Source organism: Photinus pyralis, unplaced genomic scaffold (genome assembly GCF_008802855.1).
Source record: "Photinus pyralis isolate 1611_PpyrPB1 unplaced genomic scaffold, Ppyr1.3 Ppyr1.4_LG4, whole genome shotgun sequence".
Taxonomy (NCBI): Eukaryota; Metazoa; Arthropoda; class Insecta; order Coleoptera; family Lampyridae; genus Photinus; species Photinus pyralis.
This window is the reverse complement of record NW_022170511.1, coordinates 11,976,033-11,995,947: the sequence shown is the minus strand read 5'-3', so window position 1 is coordinate 11,995,947 and position 19,915 is coordinate 11,976,033. Positions and strand designations below refer to the sequence as shown.

General features: G+C 36.0%; 1 protein-coding gene and 1 long non-coding RNA gene across 4 annotated transcripts in view; both read left to right on the top strand.

The window, feature by feature from the left end:
- The window catches only part of LOC116167671 (gamma-sarcoglycan), a 295,822-nt gene that overhangs the window by 209,066 nt on the left and 66,841 nt on the right, over positions 1 to 19,915 (top strand). The gene's annotated exons all lie outside the window — the stretch shown is intronic.
- Positions 13,064 to 14,183, top strand: LOC116167673. The gene is made up of 2 exons (XR_004144601.1): positions 13,064 to 13,595; positions 13,649 to 14,183. It is a non-coding gene; the product is annotated as an uncharacterized LOC116167673 (long non-coding RNA).

Below are 19,915 nucleotides of genomic sequence, written 5' to 3'. Positions count from 1 at the left end.
CAACGCCCTAGGAGCAGACCAGGAAACGGACCCAAAGGCGAAGAAAATCCTAGGAGGCACGTCTCTGCAGCTCAGAGCCAATACAGCTGCAGCACACAAGCAACCCATCTACTGTAACGTCTGGCAAGCCGCAGTTAGAGCGTTTGTGACATCGAGATTTAGGCAATTTGTACACCAATACCTGCACCAGTTGTCGCATCCAGGAGTGAAGGTCACCGCCAGACAACAAACACAGCGTTGGCACGAAAAGCACTCCCAATAGTCCTCTAGCGACACGAAATGCTTGAAAGGGGGATATCAAGGCAGCAGCAGCAGCGGCGGATATGGCAAATGGACAAAGCTTACGACTCCCGAAAGAATTTCTAGCACCATCAACGCAAACAAACCCACTAGTTAGACCTTCAGACATATGTAACGCAATACGAGGTTATAACCCTTTAATCTTATTCTACCTGAAAGACCTTTTTATTAAGAAATCGAAGCTGTTTTGAATTAGCTTGAACGCAATTCACTTAATTTTCTAATCAGAAATCAATTTAATATTTTATTTTATTAGTTCTAGTCCAGTCGTACAATTTTACATCTCGCCGACATTCTCTTATGTCGATGATAATTGCATTACACTGAACACAAACAAAATTTTTCGATGTGGCGTGCTTAAATAAATGATGATTGAAATTTTTCTTACTATTTGTGCCATAATCGCACAGTTTGCACGTAACATCCTTGAATGTGGCATGTTTAAGATACCGTGCTTTAAGTTCTGCTTATCGTGAGTAGCATAATTACACTGATCACAAATCAAATTTTTTAAAAGTTTGCATGTTAAAAGATGACGCTTTAAACGAAAGTGATTAATTGTATCGTAGTTACACTTATTGCAGCTGAAGTTTTTCAAAGCGGAGTATGCTAAAGAATGACGTCGTATACAGTGTGGGATTGCATGGGTAGCTTTCTTATTATTAAAGATAACGAATTGGTTAAATGGACAATGTTTTGCAGTTTTAGATGCTTATTTAAAATTTGCTTGTGGAAATTCAAAATGTCGAATAGGTTCGACGTAAATTAAAAAAAAATAACATTTTAATGTCTTATATCATCGAAAGTATAAGAGATATAAAAAAGTTTTGTATAAAAGTTACTGTCTTTGATACGCTTCATTAAGATGGCTACTTTTGAGGAACATTTACCAACTTCCTAAAGTTAAATAGGCGCCATATTGGATTTTGAAATTATTTGATAGATTCTTAATTCTCTTTTCAACGAGGTATAGCATAAGAATGAAAATAAGACACCAGATATATCAACGGTTTTTATATTTTAATCAAGTAGGCTGTGATGAATTAAAAAAAAACAAAACAAAATCTATTCGAGACAACAAAACAATGAAAATAATTAGATGTTTAGATCAGATGTTTAAAATACTGGCCATTATTATTGAAACGCACTTCAAGACAGTTTACTTTAGGCAACGTGTTGCCATTGATGCTATAACACGCCTTTAGAACGGCTTTGCGCAGTTACGTACGTTATTATTATTATTTAAAAATAAAATAAAATCATACACGCACATAAAGGAAATCTAGGGATAGTAGGTATGTAATTCATACTTACCAACATACATAGCTATTGATGGGCACAATAGCCAACGCTATCAGGAAAAAGGAAAACAACAAAAAATAATTATAATAATTCCTGTAAGTTTAGCAATTTTATTAAATGGAGTTTATTGTGGAAGCGGTTCTTTGGCTTTGCATTTGGGTTGAATACGAGTGGGTTGTAATATGATGTGTTTCTGTATTTCTGTGAAGAAGGAGTTTTGTGTTTTTTAACTGTGCTAAGACATGTAATTTTATTGGGTGGACTTGTTTTTGTAGTGCATGTTGCGTTACTTATATTTATTGTGTTTGTTTGTTCAGTAACTTGTTTTTGTGTTGATTGCTTGGGTTATTGGTGAAGGTATTACAATATGTTGTGAACCATTAGTGCTGTTTAGGTTTTCGCGTTTGGGTTGAATACTAATGGGTTGTGATAATGTGGCTTGCTTCAGAGGTGAATCTCTGATTGTCGTATGTGTTGTATCATTTGTGGTACTTGTTTATTCAGTAAGTTGTATTTGTGTGATAACTCATTGAAAAGATAATTATAAAATCTATCAAGTAATCTAAAAATCCAAAATGGCGCCTATTTAACTTTAGGAAGTTGATAAATGTTCCTCAAAGGTAGCCATCTTGAATTTTTTTACATCAATTCTAAATTAGGCGTATCAGGAACTTTTATATAAAACTTTTTTTTATATATCTTATACTTTCGATGATATAAGACATTAAAGGAAATGACCAATTTTAGCTTTTGAATTTACGTCGAACCTATTCGACATTTTGAATTTCCACAAGGAAATTTTAAATAATCATCTGAAACTGCAAAACGTCCATTTAACCAGTTCTCTATCTATCATCTTTAATAATAAGAAAGTTACCCATGCAATCCCACCCGATCTACACTGTATATATCTCCAATTTTTTGTTGTGCAAGTGCACTGTTCACAATTAAAAATTGTATGCTGATATACGTCCCTCATCATAGTATTTTGCTTCTTTATTCCATGTTCCGCTTTGCCGAGGAGTTCATCAAAGAATTTCACAGCGATTCGGAAATAGTTGAAAAACTTGTTGTCATCACTTCTTAATAACGAGACAAATATAATAATAATAATAATAATATTAATATTATTATCACTTCTTGATAAAGAGACAAATGCGCTCAATATTTAGTTACCCATAGGTACTGTAGCCTTTTTATTTGTTTTTCAATCATTTAATAAACACAAGGGTTGCTCAAGATCGTCCATCTTGAACAAGAGATTCCACTCGACTGTGTGGGTGCAATTTCGCCGTTTGTTTGCCCATGACGCGCAAAATTAAGAACACCAGCGCAACCACCAAAATCCCTTAGAGATTCGGACGTTCATTTACAACAGAAGACTTCTACTATATATATTTTTTTCTTGTGTTAACTCGGTTAGAAAAAGCAAAAGTGTTTTTCAGTTTTAATGTAAATTTAATTAATGAGAATTTACCAGCTGAGTTAAACTAATCGTGGCACAAGGGGCACGTTAAAACAAATGGCAATCAGCCCTGTGACGTCAAACTCAACACGCAAGTTAACTGCCAAAAAACGTTATTGAAAATGGACAAATTAGGTTGCACGTTAGGTTTAACGTTAGTGAGACATCACAGAGCTGAATATCTGTGCATGCGTTTCTCTTCTTATAACCACACTACCTCTAGATAATTCGATGATCAAAGTGTGTACTTTACAGAATGTCTTGCACTCAGGGTTCGGCAATGGAAATGATACTAACTTCAAAACAGAAACCATAATTCTCAAAAGACAATAAAAATCCAATAAAAATAAATGGGACTTTTGTATTGAATATGCACGCATTGGTTATGTTACAGAAACGCAAACATTTCAAACACCTACTAATTTAGATATGTATTCGATAGCGCCTTTACAATATATATCTCGCTTAGTATAGTAATAAACACATAATCTCATTCGTCTTACCTCATCAACTTACACAACCACTAATCATAAAACTTAAGGACTTCTACAACTATAAACCGTATATGACACGAAAATTGCGTTATAAAATGTATAGGGTTTAATTTGGAAACGAAACTTGTAACTTGGGTAAAGCAGTAGGTTCTTTATATACTGCGACATTTCGACTGGCACTACACACAATCGAATTGTGTTACGAACTCGGGATTTCAACATAATAAACATCTGGGTTCGAATGCGTTAGCTTCTCAAATGGGATTGACCGATGGTAGAGTAGGTACACATTCAACGTCTTACGGGAGCCTTATCCCATTAGGTTGGAGATGCTGGCGAAATACCTCAAATGCGCGAAGGTATCATCAAAAATTGAAAAGAAACAAGAACGGATTGTGGGTTTTCAGTGCGTGTCCCAAACTCGTTAAGATTCAGGTCTCGCCAGTCACGTCTCCTGAGGTTCCTTCACCTTCGCGACTCCATATAACCCTAGATCATGATGTACATTTTGCCTCTGAATCGATTCGATTACTTACTTATCTTAGATCCATCTTGACAAAGTTTCTGACAAAAGTCTAAACTTAGTCGCGCAGAAATCTGATCTGGGAATTTTTGAGTGGGAGAGCGCGTGCGGATTTCGTTCGGAATATGCCGGGAAAATTAATGAATCTCTCGATTTTAAATTTTGTGTATAAAGTCACCTCGGCATGTCTGCGAAATACAAATTGAGCAATATTTAACATTAGCTTTATGCTGCAGTGAATATACATCAAAGCATTTACATGCATCGAGGTTCGTAATAGAGTTACATCCGGCAATTTTCGACTCGTCTTCCAACTGTATATGCAAATTAAGGGCTTAGGTAAGGTTCACATGAAAGAAAATGAATATATTAAAACTGATTCAATTTTACCTTACTGTAATTTAAGGGATCGCTTCAAATATCTACCTCATTTTTGTTACTTGGCAAAAAATGTCTTCTTGCCTCCAATATTCAGCGCTGTTCTGACGTAGTCTATGCGTTTACACCTGCAAGCCCTGCATGTACCGGAACTGTCATCTTAAATATAACCTCCATTCCGTGTACTTTATAACTATCGGAAAATCTGTCAATCAGAGAAGTTATACATTGAAAAAACCCCTTGAATTCAAAATATTAGCACTACAGAATCTAAAAGGTGACTATATTCAACCATTCATAACAGACACATCGGGTAGAAGAGGTGGCAGTGGGCCGTTTCGGAGCATTTTACGTCAGAGCATTCATGCTAAATTTTTTCATGCCTTTGATCACCTTTATCAAATGTAAAGCTTATTCAAGCTGTCATTTTGTACGTTTTGATGCTTACATTACAACAATGTAATCAGAGAGAAAATTTCATTTCGAGTATACTAAATGTTGTTCATTCCTGTTGATGGAAATAAATCAACGGGTTATTCCTTTAAAGGGAAATTAAGGTTAATACGGAAACTAAAATGTTTTTATTTAATATTGGGCTCTTTCAAGTTCTGATCCAAGTTTTTATTAATTTTAGAAATTCAACAGCCCTAACCGCCTCTAAAATTCGAAAGAATTGAATTACAAATTTTCAATTAGCAACTGATGTTTATTCTGGGTACGAAATAGAAAAATTTGACATGAACATCCTTATCTAGGTCGTAATTTGTGCTGAACTACTCACAAACCCAACCCTTTACAGATGAACAAATTCATTCGACATAAAACAATCATACAAGATGAAAGAGAAACAGACACTCAGGGCCAAAATAACACATACCACGCAACACGCGATTGCTAAAATGAATTAAAGAAATCTTAATTACCTACCTTAAAGTGTCATTAATCCAAAATCTCCGGTCGTAACTGCGATTTACCACTCCCGATAATTTGAAGACGTTAAAAGAGAGGCCTCTCATCAGCGACAAACTCTGGATACCCACAGCACTCCGACTGAACATTTTTGTAAACGGCGAAACACGGTTCCGCTTAACTCGATTTAACGTTAACATTATCACGACGAAAATTCTTTAAATACTCTCTACCTTTCTTCTACACAATTTTACAATTAAATTAGCCAGACTGTCTTTTCAAAAAAACATAGTAAACTTCCTCTTTTCATTGGTACATACATTGATAATTTTATTCGTATAAGTATTGCCTTGTGTGCGATCGATATCACTTGTAGAGAGTCGAGGAGGACAAGAAAAAAAAGTCTTTTCGTCTCAACCTTTCACTCAATCATTTTGAAAAAAAAACAGTACCGTGCCTTTGTTATATTTACTTCTTACGCATCGCATCGTTTTCTATTTTTCAAACCCACAAATAAGAGATTTACTTCTGCGCATGCGCGCACGCATCGTGATTACAATTACAGGTGAAACCTCCACCGGCAATAAAAAGAACTTAAAAGATTGTACAAATGAAACGTTTAGATAGCTAATTAGATGGACTTGTAATGACTGAAAAACAGACAAGGTCAAGAGTATTTGGTTTTGTCAACCCCCAGAAGAAATCCTAAATCCTAAATTTTCGCACCTTCCCCAAATAAAACAAGGATAAGGCAAAGGGTAAGGTTAAAATAGAAAATAAACTTCAGGAATAGCTTTCAGCTTTCACACTAAGCGATGCAGGAATAACTCGACAGTACGAAACTCATTCTGAAAACCCTAACGCACTACAATATTACTTTATCTAGATATCTGTAAATTTATAAAAGATGCTCGAACTAAGGCACAAACGGCCTTGTGTGTGACTTGACACATAGGTAGCTATAGACTAAGCGATGCAGGAATAATACGATAGTAGTAATATAATACCGAAAACCCAAAAGTTCCACGATATTCCGTTGCCGAGATCTCGATCAATTTATAAAGAGCTTACAAGGCACCCGGACGAGTGACAGTTAGTGACACTATAAGCTCCTTTTTGAGAATTAAAAAAGAAGCTAAAGCTCATCACCTGTACATCACTCAAGAATCATGCCGGAGGTCGGACCACAATCAGTAAGCGCCGCTTTAACTTTTTCTTCCTGAGTTGCCACGATTCTTCATCCCCCGTCTGCATAAAGGGAACACCAAATCTGTAAACTGTACGGAAAATATTTGAACAGAATTACAACTACTAAGGGTAATGTCTCCTACAGAAAATAAATATCAAATTCGTTGCCGTGCACAAATGAGTAAGTTATCCAAATCATTTGTTTATTTTCTTTTAAATTCGTATATACAGGATGTTACATATACAATGTTACATAACATTAAAATATCAAAAAAAATACGAAAAAGTATAAATAAAATTAATACAAAAGTAAATACGAGAGCTAATGACCACAACCATCATATCAAATGTTTTCAATCTTACCAACCGTCAAATTAAAAAAGTGGTAGATATCGGTTATTCGCGATTTCGATTAATGTAAATGTGGTGTTTAATAATAACCAATAACCCGTAAAAAGATTGCGCACCCACACTATTCATACTCTAATTAATTGCACCTATTAGTACACCACGGAGCCAGGTGGCTTCTTGCGCTTGCTTGCGATTTACAGGTTCTAAATTAGTCATCTGCGCATAACCAACCGTAGACTTCTTATGTGCCGGTCCCATAAGTTAAGTTGGCAAGTGTTAACTCACAATACTTTTAAATATTTAAAATGTGCACAGTGTGATTTTTCAACACATCACCACCATATCCTGAAACAGCATCTCTCAACTCACAAAATCTCAAAGGATTTAAAATTTGCATGTTAGGCAATGTCATTGTACCCATATACAGGAGGTTAGCCGGGGTAGGGGACACAAGGATCGTCAGTTCTGCTATTATCCATCTAAATAAAAATGTCTATCCGTCTCCTATGTCTATCTAAACCGTTCATACGATAGCGGTACGCATGCCCGCGAAAGTTTTTGAGTTAGTAAAACACTTTCCGAAACTCCTACTGGAACGGGAACCAGAAAAACAGGATTTTATGCGGGAGAAAGTTCGCCGAGACTGCTAGTGGGAAATATTTTGACCGTTATGAAACCGTGTTATCAACCAAACATATTTCAGTTCACAACAAGTGAAACAATAACAGTTATAGGTACTTGAAACTACTCATAAGTGCAAAGACGGTTGGCTATAAGAGTAATTATAATCGGTTATAATCAATAAAAAATTTGCTATGTGGTACAAGAAAGTGTGGCATACATAGAAAAATCAATGGAAGCTTTTGAGGATGACGAGACGGATGCTAATGTGCCTCTTAAGGACATGTGAGAAGCATTAATTAAATATTACAAAAACGTGAATCAGAAATATAGAGGATTAATGGAAGGGCGCAGAAATGCGAGGCGAGGACAGAAAAGCTAGCGAGAAAAAAAGAAAAACAAAAGGAAGAAAGGAAAGACTAGTAAAGCGCGATAGTGAATGGTAAATTGGGTATATGACAAAAAAAAATTGTGCGAAGGGCGAATTTGTTGAAACGGAATGAAGTTACAAATTACAAAAAAATTAAAGAATTAAGTGTAAATTGAAAAATGAAAAAAAGTAACAAAAAAACCAAAAGCGATGCAGAAAACTGGGTTAAGAATAATGGAGAGCTTGAGAAGATAAAAGTGTCAAAATTGAAGAATTAGTGAAGGCTACAAGAAGAAAGAAGGAGGATGTGACGAATACTTGTATAGATGGATGTTGCTGAGAAGTGCTAAAAAACTTATAAGATGGATGAGGTAGTGACGGTATAAAGATAGAGATATTTAAAGCTGGTAAGAGCTATCAAAAATTAGATTTACAAACCAAATGTAGTTGCATTTGTTTTCACGAACAAATTTTAAATCACACACTCAGCTTGCGCGAATTACACAACGCTCTAAATTTACTGGGTTCGTAAACACACGTGGCAAAATCTTAAATCTAATATCAAACCCAATCTTTCCCCAATACTACCTAAATTAAATCTAAACAAATTTAGTGTTAATTAAGTAACACAGACGATAATAATAAACAATGTAACTTTTCAGACACTTGTATGATCTTAACGTTCCTCTTCGTTGAATTCAGACGCCGCCTTAATTGCGGGTTCTGATTACGATCTTTAGAGCACCTAATTCCAAAAACAAAACTATGTAAGTGGACCTTCAATTTTATAACGACGAATTTGACTAAATCAAGACTGTACTATACTCTATTAATTTTAAGAAGGGAAGCTTTGACGTTCACTACGATTGGCAAAAACACTAGTTAGTATTACACTGAAAAATAAAACCAGTGAAGAATTTTGTAAGCTGGTAGTTTTTTTTGCCACCCAAACGGTCGAATTGTCATAAGCTGTTAATGTCAAAGATCCAAGAGCGAAATCGTTTGATTTATTCTTGTTCACAGTCCTGTATATTTCTACTTTACAATAATTTGGTGCCGTTTTATTTTTTTCCTGTGCGTACTTATCTTGAAACACAGCAACACTTTTTAATTCTACAAAGCCACGACGACATACATTTTAAGGAGTCTGATGACTATGATGGGAGCTCCTCAAGCGCAACGGAACGTAAAGACCGAAGAAGCGCTCATGCTTTTCCTTCAACGCTCCTTTTATGAACGAGTGTTCATGCGAACCACTTGCACTTTCTTCTTAAAAAAATGCGCAATATTTCGTACAACGAATATTATGGTGAACTAACCACTTATCTTCTCACCGAAACATATTATCAAGTATTTTCGCATGTAGACCAAATCCATTTAAGCATGCCAAACATGTTTAACAAAGATTTCTGAAAATCCGGAAATGCTATACAAAGAAACACACCTGTACCTTTATCATCTACAATTTAAATAAAAGCAATAACTTCGCATTTTTACCAATAATGGACTACACTTCACAAAATACGAACCATCCATAGCGTGATAAACCTTTCTCAATAAAACAAAAATAATTGCGTAAACTAAACTTATGCGTGGTATCACAGTAATATTTATAATATGATTATACGTATGTATGTATACGGATGGTTCGTGTACCTATTACACTCGTGTCAAAGTGATATTTACTTACCAACTGCAACGTACCTACAACTTCAAATAAGCGAGATGTAGTTAGTTTTAAACTTGCGAAATTGAATATCACTAAAAGCTATTTTGTAATCGGATTAGGGGACTTCCTCAATCAACATTGAAACTTACAATTAGAGCGTAAGTAAATATCGTCCTGATTTTGTAATGCTTGTTCAAGTGGCAGTCCTCCCTTTGCGAACGCTAATTTTGTTTAAATCTAAAGGGCCATTCGAACGAAATGTTATAACATGTGCGATACTTATTTAAAATCCACATTAAACGTATTTATCTTACATCCAACTAAATTTTAGCGCAACGAAGTTCTAGTGCCTACATTACGACTTTCTAATTTACTGATCTATTTTTTTACTTGATGTCCAATGAGATGTTCGTTAATAATGATTGTTTTGCTTGACTGTTATCCCATTCATTTATAATGATATCCTTAAATCCAATTAAACACCGCAAAACCAGTGTATTAAATGCATTACATTACAGAGAACACATTAGTTAATCCGAAGGCGGGCCAGTGTTAATTATCCCTAAACCGCCAACGGCGTACCCAAACCCTAAACGAAAAGTACTACAGTAATTTGCCGATTTTTCCGCAAAATAAATAACTATTTTCTCAGTTTATACGCGAAAGTACTGTAGTGGTGATCTAAAACTATCCCTAATAATGTTCTTGCATACTTACTGAACACGTCGGCCGCTACTAACTTCAACGTGACTATGCGGAATTTAACCTACGTAACTACTCCAAAAATTAATTTGCACAGAATGCACGCCTGGATAGTTATGAAGTAATTAGTTAGCCTTCTACATAGAACCGTAAAATTCGTTCCACATTGCATCGTAGGAAAGTAAGGGATGAAAAGGAAAAGCATTCTATAGGTTGCAATACAAGTTTGCCTCGTCATAATAAATTTACGTCGGTTTGTATTTAACTTTTTTTATTTTATGTAGTGTTTTGCACCTATTACAAGCTTTCTGAAATAGAATTCAGCCGAAACGCGCCAAACTAATGGTTACCCTGGTGAGTAAACAAGTGTCCGAATCGGACCGCAATAGCGAATTATTGCCGCTCCGGATCGGTATTGTATTTGGGAAATGCTTGTAGGAAATTACTTTTCCCGAAAATTGATTCTGATAGCACACTTCTATATTCACACAAATCATATGGAAAAAAGTTGTTACCGGAGCCCACTTTGCATTTTAAATTATTTTCCAAATTTTTATATAATGCTTGCCAGGAGAGAAATCCGGTCACATACCACCTGACTGAGGTCTACAATCGTATGTTTTTCATATTAAACCATACGGTTGTAAACCGGCTGTAACAGTTTTATTATTACACGTGCCACCAAGCTCAGAAAAGCCCCGGAAAATATGCGAACTAATTTTGAAATAATTCAGGCTGGCCAATAGAAAGCCTGCAAAACGACGCGGTACATTCCGCGCCATAATTATTAATTATTCCGTTCTGACAGTTTGCGCTTCACGTTATTTGCTTCTTGTATTTGCTTTATTTTACGTTTTCCGTCTCCAGTTTATACAAACTCGTCTTTTTCAAGACGCATATAGCTTGGATCTACGATCTGATAAGGTATGTAATTCCCTTAAAGTGTTTTTAAATGTAAAACTGTACCTAACCTTACATGAATCTTAGAGTGCTAATTGAGGTAAAACTTGTTACAGAAGTCCTAAATCATGAGTTTGGAGAGGAAACTTGTTCACTCTGAAGCTCGTAATATAATCCGTAAAGTGGTCGAATTCTTTGATCGACAAAAAGATGCAGGTCGTTGGAGTTTCCCTTTAGAAAAGGCAACCGAGTTAGCTGCCGCTGCAGTTGGGAAGTCAGTTAGTTTTATAAAACAAATTCGCAAAGAATCGGATGAAGCTGGGCCCTCCAAGTTAAAATCTCCTAAGAAAAAACGTCACGTGGAGCCAACAAACAAGATCGATTTTGATGAAGCTGATCAGTGTATTTTACGAAGAACTGTCCAAGAAATGTATACAGTTGAACGTAAGGTACCAACTTTGAATGTGCTCGTAGAAAAAATGCAAGAGAAGATCAACTATACAGGTGGAAGGGAAACTCTTCGCAAGCAATTGTGGAAACTTGGTTTTCGATACAAGAAGTGTCATGACAAACGTAGGTTGTTAATGGAAAGAAGTGACATCGTAGCATGGCGTTCTCGTTACTTAAGAACATTAAGAGAAAATGAACAACGTGAAGGTGATAAGAGACCCATTATATACTTGGACGAAACCTATATCCACCCATCGTATGGAGTGAGTAAATGCTGGCAATCAGATGAAGTATCGGGAGTTTATAAATCCAATAGGGCTGGCCAGAGGTACATCATAGTCCATGCTGGTGGTCGTTCTGGTTTTGTAGAGGATGGTTTGTTGATGTTTAAGTCGCACAGTAAATCGGGGGATTATCACGATGATATGAATCATACTAACTTTATGCAGTGGTTAGAGAAGCAGCTGATACCAAATTTACCAGCAAACTCAATTGTGGTTATGGATAACGCACCCTACCATAGTGTTCAAATAAATAAGCCGCCAACAATGAATAATCGTAAGGAGGTGATACGATCTTGGTTAGAATCAAACAACATTAGTACGACAGAAGACATGCGGAAGGCCGAGTTGTTAATGTTAGTAAAGAACATTTCTCACAGCAAGATTATGTAGACGAACTACTCAAACAACATCAACACACCGTTGTACGATTGCCACCATATCACTGTGAGCTTAAACCAATCGAGCTAATTTGGAGTACTATGAAGAGGAAAGTAGCAATGAATAATGTCGGGCAAAGTAATAGTAATATTGTTCAATTGGTAAAAAATGCTTGTGCTGAAATTACGCAACAGGAAGGGGAAAAGCATTGCATTCATGTGAAACATATTGCAGAACAAATGTGGGAAGCTGATTATTTAACAGAGGAATTTATTGAGAGCGTAGAATTTGTTGTGAACACCGGGAGTTCTGATGAGGATGAGTTGTCAAGTGATGATAATGAATGAAAAAAGTTAAAGGTTGTGTGTTAATTTAGTCAATGTGAGTGTTATTAATTTCAATATGATTGTTTCAATAACTGTCCATATTTACACACCAGAAATGCATCAGAATTCAAAATTGTGTTAAAAATCTAACAATTTTAAATGTGTTTACGTTTTTGTAAATCCAAGTATAAATAAATGATTTTAATGTTTCCCCCTGATGTTATGCAACTCATATAGCGCGTGGCCTACTTATTTATATTTTACGAAAAATCAAATTTTGCATCAGAATGTACGGCCTAAATTTCTAGCGCCCTCGGACACGCCCTGTCAGGGACTTTCTGAGCTTGGTGGCACTGTATATCAACATTTTGTTCGTATTTCCATTTCAATCACCCTGTTTATAACTTTTCTATTCTGTGGTAGTCACCTTTTGTAACCTTCACATTCGTTTATTTCCGTACCTGCCCGTTTTAATGTTTTATATTTCTATTATTGGTCTAAAAGCCAATTTCCGCTTTAGATAACCTATGTAATTTGATACCGTAACCATATATGGTATTGTAAGCTTCGATTGACCGCGTTATTGGTTGGAGCAAAACTTCGTTGTTTCATTGGGGCCGGAAATGGAAAAATTCAGCGTGTTTTACTTGCTAACCCGAAGAGAACGGTCGTGCGGTTCATCCTGATTTAAGTGCTAATTTAGTTCCTGTTCATTTGTTTTCAACAATTTGGCGAAAGCATCTTTAAAAACAAGTGAACCATCATTGTACCTGCCATTTCTTTTTGGGCATGGTAACCATTTAATCCGAAAGGAGTTCTTCTAAAGGAACGTAAGCATAATTGTAAGTTCTCTGTGTGTTCGAATCCACACTACCGTTATTTCTATTTTAGGGGAGCATTCTGACAACGATCGTAGGATAACTTCCATTCACTTTCGTACGTTCACGAAGCTCTTTTATTTTCCGTTGACTCTCTCCATGTAGAGGTTCGCATTTATTCTTGTGTAAAAACGTACCACCCATTAGTTTATTATTTTAGAGTTCACGTATTGGGGTCAAGAACTACGATCCGACTGTTTACCTGTGAAACGAAACTATAGACCACATTGTGTTGCGGATAAGGGGGCATAGGAAAGTAAATCGACTAAGTACTGGAGTGCAGTGTGTACGATCTAGCATCAAACCATTGAAATAACTTAATGGCCGAGTCGTACATATCTTGAAGCCGCTACCTTACTTCCGACACTTTGTGTAACACTTAGAGCAGCATTTGTCATTCAACGTGCAACCATATACCAGGACCTGTGGAAAAGAAGACCTAAATATTGATCGTACGGTGATGTAGCATTGTTAAACCTTTTTGTAAATTTGTGTGTTTGCATTTGACCCACCTCGGTGGTGATCAATTGCTAATTGGCCTGCATAGAGCCAAGATTATTACTGTTAATTGGTAAGCTTGGCATTTTTGGGGTACAATATTTTAGCTAGTCAAAAGATTACTCTCGTTATGGAGTGATAACAATTTATGTAAGGTACGAACGAGCTCGTAAGAACCGAATAATTTCATTGCCCACTCAAGCTATAAATTAAGGTATCTATTTTCAATTTAATTCATTATTTTGCCACTGTAACGATATTTGTGTGTTAACTCCAGAGATTCTGGTGTATTTTATTCAACATTTTATGGGAAATTTTATGTAAACCCCTTCTTTTGTTAACGTTGGGAGGATTCATATTTTGAGTTGCTGCTTACCTTAAATAAGATTATGAATTCCCAGTGGGGAATCTAAGTTGTGCAATTTTGAATTTATTTCATGGTGCAGTGCACCGAATAAAACTTTTTATTTGTGGGTCATTAGTTGCCTATTTTAAAGCTAAAGCTACCTTTCCTAGTTCCGGTAGTGTAAGCGAAACTTATATTGGAATTAGGTGGCGCCCAGGAAATTTACAAGAAGCCACAAAAGTAAGTAGTGAAGATTTATTTGGAATCGATGATATATGATGAGCCATTACCAAAGGTATTAATTCTGTCACCCACTACCCTGTGTATTTGTCTTGCTCTCTCCGCTGTTTACTATTTGGTCAACAGAGCTAGCTGGCCGGTCAGCGGCGTGTGTTTTTTTTTTTATTAAAGCACATGGTATTTTGTAGCGCCTGGCATTTTGCAGCTTGCGCGTTATACGGCGTAAAGTGTTCTGTGACCGGCGTCTAATATATGAGTAAAATTACATTTATGTCGTTTGGTACGAATATTGGTTTAAGGGGAGAACTTTCGTTGGTTCCGTCTGTGGCTTATTATAAATAGCGAAACACAAAGAATAAGAAAATGACACCCGTGAGATTTAAATTTCGCTGTGCAACTGCAGTTTTTTTATGTTCAAGTTATAGATAATATGCGACGTTGAATTTGGTTTAAGGGGGACTCCAGTCGGATAACAAATGGCGTGTTAATTTATGAAGAAGGGGCAATCGTTTAATCGCAGAAGTAACAGATTTGTTTTTTATTTTTTTGTATTTAGAAGTGCATTTATCTAGTATATAAATATATCTACGTCCAATTTCGGCGACGGAAAAAATTATGTGGTTACCATAGCAACGATCTAATAACAAAATGTTGTAACGTCATCGTTCTTTCTTTTGTATTACATTTTAGGTTTTTCTCTACCTGGACATTACGGATTACCTACGGAGTACGTGAATGACATTGCACTTTTACTTGGACCTGCCATCTTATTAGGATTGGTATTGGCGCGTGTCATGGATGTTTCTACTTTACCGGCTTGAATAATTCTACCAACTTCAATCCTACTGTCATGGAATTTGTTCGATAATTGTTCCCGAATTGTAACTGCTAGTGTTAACGAAACCTTGGAGATTAAAGATTTTGTAAATTGCTCCGATATGCCTGATTTTACTTACACTACTTGTTTTGCTACGAGGATTATATTTCCGAGACCCGATTTGATCTACCTTACTTGCGATTACTTTTGTGACTAAATAAAATAAAGTTTTTAAAGTTACCAAGATTTTGTCCGAAGCCAATATCTACAATTTCTAGTTACGCTATTGGTTTTAATCCGTACCAATTGTTTATACTACCTGATAGACAATCGCAGTCGAGTCAAAATTTTGCTTTTGGTTAGTTAACCTAAGTTGAATTATTGATTCTTATTGAGCATTAATTACGGGTTTAATATCCGATTGCCTCAATGTCAGATGTTAGTATTACTTATGCGATATTTTATGTGCCGCCCTACTCACTACCTCTTTTACGAGCTCTTTTATTTGTTTGTTTGTGTTGGCGTCATACTGTACATACTGATCTTCGATACAATCGAATTGTAATTACTACCTTTGTTTGAGAATCATGTAACGATTATTGCTGGGTTGTTTTCTGGGGAAGCCTTAATACTTTCTCCGGCTACGTGTTGATCCCCTTTTTACTAAAAATTAATTTAAATTTGAAAGTTGGCATTACATATTACAGTGTCCTATTTGTAATATTTTCGAGAACATTCATTAAGTCACCCTTGTAACGTCAATTATTGTTTATTTCTATCCCTATTAAGTATTTTCTTTTTTTAGCTTGTCAAGACCAGAACAAGGATCTCTTAGTCTTCCTTGTTTCTCCCTTTTGATAAGTGTTATCTCCTCTCTTTTGAAATTTACTATAGATTAAGTGACGCCTATCCGGTTTACTTTTACTGCATTTCCCTTTCTGCTTCGTTTTGCTAGTGTACCAAAACTCCTGAGCTTACCATATACCTTTCTCAAATTAATTTGCCCAAAGTCAACGTAACAAAGTTGAAATGTTGGCCTGGCGTCAGATTCTGAGCGCGAGAACTTATTTAACCTGGGACGAGTCGTATTTTCTTACATTGTCAATACTGTTGAGATTAGTAGATGTCTCGAAAATGAGCTGCAGTCACCAAAGACCGCTGACCTTCCCTAGGGTAATTTATTCACCACACAGGAATCTCTAGATTTCTATAACGTTTTCGAATAATACTGAATGAAAGGTATTTTAAATTTATTGTTGTATTTGTTGCCAGTTGATTAATTAAAGAGTGAACTTACCCTTTTATATGATGTAAAGCAAAGCTAGGTATTCGTAACGTGCAAATATGTATATACAAAAATACAAGCCTGTAACGTGCAAATAACTAAGTCGTACAGAAAAATACTCGCTTAAACATCAATCCGGATTATAACCAACATAGCACTTATTTAACACGAGTGATACAATAGCCAACTACACACGTTTTCGTGATGATAACTCGAAGCGACGCCATTAAACGTCCTTCATTTATCGACAATGGATTCAATGCGCACGCATGCACGGATTTACATTAATAACCAGCATATATACAGGGTATAACCGAAAAAAAACAGCATTACACGTCTTGGGCACACCGTTCTTCATTTGATTCTCTTCTACATGCTTGATGACTCGTAGAGTTAAAAAATCAAGCGTTTAAGCTCAGTATGAAAATCTGTAAAACAATACGGAAGATTGAAGTTCATCTAACCGTAATCTTTCCATAAATAAATACAATCAGCACCTGTGAATGTATATACTGCTGGGACTCTAACATTTGGGACGCATAAAAAATAAATGCAAGACACCTGAAATAAACTTTGAGTACGGAACAACAATATAAATGCCAATTACGCATGAGGCATTTATCTGGATCGATAAAAGAGTTCGAATAGACACACGATTTACATGAATCAACACAAAAAATTTATTCTAAACACACAAAGATTCTAGCAAACAAAATGATAACAACGTCCGGTTTACACACCCCGCATAAGCGGTTGATAGAAATTAGACAAGACAATGAAACATTAGCCTACTTACAGTTTTCTGTTCCAAATCCGAACAAAAACCACTATTTACAACTGAGAACAAACGCCCCAACAACGTAGCGCAAAATTTTTTTTAATTTAACTCCTCTTCGGAACACAGGAACGTAATTAAACTGAGTGGCCAAACACAGAACCGATAAAACGATGACTATTCGAAACAGAAGACGAAAATTCTGCGTCTTCTCAAAACTCAACGAGCAGTACCCCGACCTCGAAATTGACATGAGGCCCCCCCACTTCATTTAAAGTCCGTCTCTTCTTTCCAAATTTCGAAAATCTTCATCCAAATCACGGACACGTAGCAACACAACAACCAATCCTTTTAACAAAAGTACTAAAAATGCCCATATATTCAAACAGAACTGTCACTTAAACAAAGCAAAATTGATTACAAAAATAAACGATAAATTTCCCTACATTTAACAATTCTAGGAAATTACTCTTTCACAAAAAAAACAAACCACTTGGATACAACTAGAAACGCAATACTCGCTCCGTGTTTACACGCAAAAAAATCTACCAGACTAATTAGACAATTTGAAAATGAAATTTGAGTAACAATTAATAACCCGTTACTAATTCAGGCGTCTGGACCTAACCTCAACGTCCACATCGACATAAACATTCAAAGAGAGTTAAGCACTCAAGACTTGTTTCGATCTTTGTCTTGGTACTGCGAATGTAAAATCGGATCAACAAGAATCTCCTCAAAAATGTACATAACAGTCTGGATGCCAAACTGGGATTTTTGGCTTAACTTGGAAGTGAGGTACGATGAAGGTTTTTTGACGGTTTTTAGTTCGTAAGGATGTCTACTTTGAGAATCCGTTTGATGCCACTCTGTCACCCTTGAGCATTTTGAGAAATTCAAGATGGCGCCCAAAAATGTCTGCAAAAAATACAAAAATTAATTTTTTTTAAATATGGGCATGTAGCACATCAATTTTAGGGTTTTTAAGCCTTCTGAATTTAAATGTTTAGTTAAAAATATGTTTGGGAGAGTTTGGGAGGAGTGGGGGGTGTTTTTGAGGGGTTGGTTTTTATATTTTTTCAATATTAACGTTTCGTACATCGATTTATAAGTTTTTATGGATAAGGTTCCCGAATTCCATATCAAAATGGAGGTCCGCGCTGCACAACGACATCATTTTAATAAAAAGATAATAATTATAACAAGTGCGATACGTCTTTTTATAGGTTTTTTGGGGTGGAGATTACAATTTTGATGTCAAAATATGAGTTTTTAATAAATCCTACACACACACACACCCCACTCCTCCAAAACGCCCCCAAAAATATTTTTAACTAAAAATTTAAATTCAGAAGGTTTAAAAACCCCAAAATCGATGTGCTACATGCCCATATTGTTAAAACGTTTAATTTTTGTATTTTTTGTAGACATTTTTGAGCGCCATCTTGAATTTCTCAAAATGCTCAAGGGTGGCAAAGTGGCATCAATCCGATTCTTAAAATCGACCTACTTAGTGACCCAAAACCGCAAAAAAATTTTCACCGTACCTTACTTCCAGCTTTTTCGTCTGGCTGCCAGACTATAATTCATACACCTTCGAATTGACATTTGGAAACATTCGAAATAGAAATAGTAACATTTATGAACCCGGGACCCTCGATACCAGAACTGCAACTGCGTAAGGGAATATGTTGACTCGATGGAGATACATATTACAAATGGCTGTGTAGTGTGGATGGGGTGCAGAAATAAATGCTACTATACATTTAACCTAGATTTCCCATCGCTATCCAATCTTTTCTAAAATTACGACTATAAGATGGTTTGCTTTGAATCACAGGGGTCTGCTTTCATGGCAAGGAAGTTTTAATACACACAAATGTGAGGGTTTGTCGGTTAATTTAACGTCATAGTACGATATTATTAGCACAACGGTAATTGCGAAGTGGTGTGATAGCATACTTGCGATCTAAGGCCAAAGTACATTACGTGGGAACTAATAATTAGAATTCTAACTCTGCTGCAAATATACAATAAAGGGCTTTGTGCGTTCTAAGCTTTTATTGAGTACATGCTACAGATTTAGGTTTTAGTGCTTTTTGAGCAAGTTACCTACACTTTAAGGGGATACCGATTTGGGTGGCCTTTATTCAGAATTAGTTTCCTTGAATAAATCAATATAATTAAACTGCAAAGAGGCTCTTAGCACATGTAAGTACAAGATCATAATGCGCGGTGCGCCCTTTATAATGTTACCTTTCCGTCCTCGCATGGCACAGACGCAGACAAAGTAAAAGCACGCCGCTCTCCAGAAATGATTTACCTACAAGGCAGGATATGATCAGGATGTAGATGAGTTATAAACCCTCATTCAAAATGTGAATAATCAGCAGGATGTGGATGTGTATACTCCTTGCAGTAATAGTTTACCTGTATAAAGCAGGCAGAAGATTAGTTGCGTCTCTT